Consider the following 5,078-nt stretch of genomic DNA (forward strand, 5'->3'; position numbering starts at 1 on the left):
AGCTGCAGCAATTTAATTTTGCTCTTTTAAGAAGCATCTATGGTGACAAGAGGGCACTGTTATGATCATGGCTACCGCTGTGAGGTATCAGCATGTGTCTTGCCAGCGCGCGTCAAACGGCATGAAGGGGGTCCAAACGTTAAGGGCGACTGGGCGAGGGGTCCAAGGGAGTCCAAACAGAGTGTCCAAGCGCTCAGGGAGTGTATGGACCGGGGGTCCAACTACTCGCGAGCGCTTGGACCCCCGGTCCAAATAGAAGGGGGGTCCAACCACCCTCCAACACCTGTATCAACGCCGCGCCTGTATGATCTCCTGTCGAGTGTCGACGCCTGAACGTCTTACAAATGGCGGCACTGGAGTAAAAAGGATTTTATAAGTAGTCCTCAGTCTAATGTATTTCTAATAGACTTCAACACACCTCAATCCTGTAGCCATGATACTCAGTGTACTTCTACCCTGGAAACCTCTCCTGTATGTATATCTCTTGCCCACCCAACTCTATCACTTCAAGCAATGAATGGTTAGTGTTAATTTATTGGCTGTGCCTATACTTATAATAATGATAGGATTATCCTGTAACTGTGTGACTGGATACAGACAAACCTCTAACATTGGGCCAGTCACTTGTGAGGCCTGCCCTAGTCTCAGCTCAGTAAGCAGGAGCATAATTTGTACACTTTGTCAGCACCAAATATTTATGTAGCAGTAGCATAAGCATAGTGGTATTTTTAGGATTGGGATTGTTTAAGCTAGGTTTATAATATACTTAACTCCTCCCATTGCATCAGTTATAGAGAACGCAACATAAGACCATCCTCAGGTTGATCTTACCATTTTGTTTTGTGCAACCGATGAAATGGGTTGAGTTACATGTACATGTACATGTACACGGCTTAAGCATTATGCGGACTTACATGTAATATATAAATCTTAGTTTTGAGTTATGTATTAGACTATTAGTAATGTAAAACCTGAGCCCTGAGATATCTGCCTGAGGCAAAGCCAAGGACAGACATTGAGGGGCAAAAGTCTTATTATTATACTGATAGTCTGATACACAGTGAGAAACCATGATACATATAACATGTTATATGAATGTGTTATACTGTAACTGTATTACATGTACATGTACCTATAACTAGGTTAGATCTGATGATGGTTTGTATTGCCTCACTTGTCTGTCTCCATTGATATACACTGGAGGGACTTGCACTGGCTGTGAGGATCAGACTTCTATATTTGGTAAGTAAAAGAGAGGGACCCAGGAGAGGGAGAGTGAAAGGAGTTTTTGAAATATATTTGTGAAACTACACTTGTAATTCACACCTACTTGTATGTTCATGCATCTTTTCTAACTATAGCTCCACTCAATTAAAAAAGATAAACATTTGACAATTGACATTACATATCATTGTATTGGTTTAATTCTTTACCTATTGTAGTTGACACAATTCCCATCAATCGTTCATCAACTGGAGACAGAAGGTGCCAAACATGTCCAGCTAGCACGATTGCTGACTCTAGCAAGAAGCTCTGTATCCCTGTGGTATCAGTAATTGCTCCAACTGCCTCTCATTCACTAATGGAGTCTGCTTCACTCAACCACTCACTCCTCCTACTTCTACTCCCTTTCCATTTTATTCTAATTTCAGCTCTTCCCTTGCTCTATGCAACATACGTATTGAGTGTCTGGTTTCATTCTAATTTATTTGAATTCCTCTAGAATGGTAGTTTGAGTGCCTGCCAGTTGTTGATCAATTTGTGTGTGCTTCAAAGTTATAGCATGACTGATCAATCTTGTCAAGATATTAGATGTCTTTCATCAACTTCGTTAGTTTGTAAATATTGTACCCTCCTCCTCCTCATCTTTCTCTTTATCTTATGTAGGCCTAATCTAGTCCCTGAAGTATATTATGCTCAGTTTGGTGCTCAGCAGTATTTAACTAACATAGCCATTAATACTGTTTTTTCTACATCAGTAAGCATGCATTCATGTAATAGTATTCATTGTAGGCTTCCCAGTAATGTTTTTATGAAATACAGTGTTCTCTTGACCCCATTGCTCTTATGACCGATGGCTCTAGCCCTACCTTAGAATGGGTATTAATTGTGCTCTTAAATTTTAGCATTTTCAAAGGGACCCTGATTTAGCGAAATGTAGTATTAGTGAAAATAGCAAGAAAATCACTGATGAAACTCTGATTTAATCTTGTTACAGATCTTGCCTATCTTGTGTACATGTACTTGTTTACACAGGAACATAACAACTATTTTATTAGCGGCTGGTTGAATCAGTGTTTTTTAGTACACTCACCATCTATGCACTCACTAAACGCTAAAATTAAGTGTCTCAATTAATACCCACCCTAAGGTATATTCTATGATATAATTATGTATCCTAAGAGACAGTACTTATACTCAACTAGTTTTATGGCCTCAATTTAGAGGGTACATGTATATGTATTGAATTATATGTACCTTAATTATAATATGTTACATAAGATATCAAAGATGGTTATACGTTGGTGCCCATTCCAGTCTTAATCAGTGGTTATCATCACAATAATGGTGTACTTGTTAATGAAGGTATGTGTAAATGAAAGTGTGTTGATACAATAATAATAATTATTATTATGTACACTATCCTATCAATGTAGTAATAGGCAGTATATAGTTAATACATGTAGGTTATAATTATTTACTTTCATTACATGTAGTGTTTATTGATTGTGTTTATTTTAGGTGATGATAGCTCTCAGTGGCAGTTTGTGAGATGTTTCTATACCCACCAGTCAGTCACTGGCACTCCATCATATCTTGAATCCACTGAAATCAAGTAAGTCTGGAATTAACTTAAACTTTAAATTCCCCAAAAATTCAATTTTGAATTTGCAATCAGCTCAGAGTTTTTATACAACATAAAAGCATCTATAAAACAAGACACCTACAGTGCTTGGACTCACTGTAGTTGCTCTTGCATTTATGCACTATTAAAAGTAATGAATCATGGGTTTCATTTTTATCATGTACATGTAGCATTATAGAGATAAAGACCATGATTTTTTTACTTGAATAGTCCTTGTTTTGCATCGAATCAAGTCAAAATAGCTATAAAAATAACAGCTATTATGATGGCACAGATACCATTTTCTTGATTACTTAAGGCAATATGCATAAGACAGCAAACAAGCAACTAAGATTCTTAATGCAAACATGTAAAAATTGCCAATTATTAATAGAGGTGTGTCTTCTTTGCCAATGAAATAGCCTTAGCATGATATGTGACTGAAGAAGCTTAAGTTGTTTCTTCTCATGAGGGACTTATGATAGAAAAGATGGCACAATACTGTTGCCTAGATAGATGTGAGTGAGTTGAAAGAGTTTAGTACCTCTAGCCTACTACCATAATTCCGCTCCAGCCCTTCTCAAAGTTAGCCGGGATGAAGTTTGAAGGCTCATAAGTCGCTACCAAGTAAGAGTTAAGAAATTCTACGCATATTAATGAAATAGAAGGTTATTAATAATCTACTGGAAAATGATTTTATCAATGTCGAAAGTGTCAGCACATTTGCTGTATTTTTAATCAAATTTTGTTACTTTGTAAACTTCTTCTCCCTGGCGCTGCTCTTTAGACATTATTAGATGATAAAGAAAGATTTACTAGCTGTAGAGACTGACCTATAAGCCTAGAGTATGTGGTTTTAAAGTTATATATTTTTAAAAAGACATTAAAAATAGACAGAATGAATGATAGACAGACAACCAAACTACCGTATAGCGGGTTTTTTTCGAGGATAATAAATTTCGCGAATGACCCATATCCGGAAGTTTGCGGAATAATTTTCGCGAATTTTCACTAATCTGTCATCTTGTACCGTATTAAATTGATTTTCAAGGAATTTAATTTCGCGAATTATGAAAAAATCTGCAAAATTTTTTATCCTCGAAAAAAACCCGCTATATGGTACCTAATACCACCTACACAGCGAGTCCAATTATTAAAATGGAGAATTCTCTCCTTTTCATTTATGGTGGATTTGGCCAAATATTTTGTCTATAGTAGTACAAGGACTTTGGTCCAATTTTTGAGCAACTTAAAAAAAATTTATTAAAAAAACCAATTTTAATTAGCATAAACTTTCTAAACAACATAAAAGCATGTGTATGCACCAGAAAAAAATTATTATAATAGAGAGTTCTTTCCTTGCCATTTTTGATGAAATTTGGCCACAGATGGTCTTTGACCTGATATTTTGAGCAACTTATAAAAATTCAATTTTGAACGGAATTAGTTTCAAAGTACAACATAAATTTAAGTACATGTACATGTATAATATGCATAGAATTCTGCCCTAGCCATTTTGATGAACTACAAAGTACTATAACAGCCCATATGATCTTATTAAACTTTTGTGTATGTCATAACTCATAAGGACATTGTTAGGCTAATATAATTTACATGTATCATTGTACATTTTCAGTATACAGTTAACCAGTCGTGGTCACATTCAGTCTCCATATCTTAGACTGTCCTATCAGGCTATACCTACCAATGATGCACAAGTTAGCTCACTTCCATTTCTATTATATTTTATCATAATTAATATTCCATTAATTTTATCTTCCCTTTGGTTTCATTTGTTGTTAGATACAGTGGAGGAAATAATGCTTTCAATATTGCTTTATTAGTAAGTGCATGAATCGACCCTCTTCTTTTATGTACACATGCCTATTCTCTCTTCTTGGCAGGTAATAGCTAGTGTGTTTGTTATTCTAGCTGCAGTCTATGCTGGCTAGTTCATAATCACATTAATAAATACTAGAAAGAATTAAAAATATTGAGGGGCTCCGCCTCCTGACTGCACCTCCCAGTCATGCCCAGATGTACGTACAAATTCTTGTAAGTAAGGGCTTCGCCCAAATATTTTTTCAATTGTTTTTTTAACTTTTATTTATCTGGTTGTAGTCCTTTGTTCCATGTTGTCTTTTTCATTTTTGTTCCTGGTCTCTATTTCCTTTATATTTTGGTTGTTGTTCTACAAGCTACAAGTGACCCTTCTCCTAAGTCCTAACGCTCC

The 5,078-nt window shown here is 35.9% G+C and overlaps 1 long non-coding RNA gene across 2 annotated transcripts; it reads left to right on the top strand.

Annotated features, from left to right (window-relative positions):
* Window positions 1–6: 6 nt before the first annotated feature.
* On the top strand, window positions 7–5,078 carry LOC109585525 (uncharacterized). Of its 2 annotated transcripts, XR_002186532.1 has the most exons (11): window positions 7–520; window positions 567–652; window positions 1,143–1,242; window positions 1,443–1,830; window positions 1,888–1,978; window positions 2,503–2,586; window positions 2,743–2,836; window positions 4,482–4,563; window positions 4,649–4,688; window positions 4,750–4,900; window positions 4,967–5,078. It is a non-coding gene; the product is annotated as an uncharacterized LOC109585525 (long non-coding RNA). The 2 variants fall into 2 exon arrangements; XR_002186533.1 differs by lacking the exon at window positions 2,503–2,586.

This window comes from Amphimedon queenslandica, unplaced genomic scaffold, assembly GCF_000090795.2.
Source record: "Amphimedon queenslandica unplaced genomic scaffold, v1.1 AMPQUscaffold_13050, whole genome shotgun sequence".
Lineage (NCBI taxonomy): Eukaryota > Metazoa > Porifera > Demospongiae > Haplosclerida > Niphatidae > Amphimedon > Amphimedon queenslandica.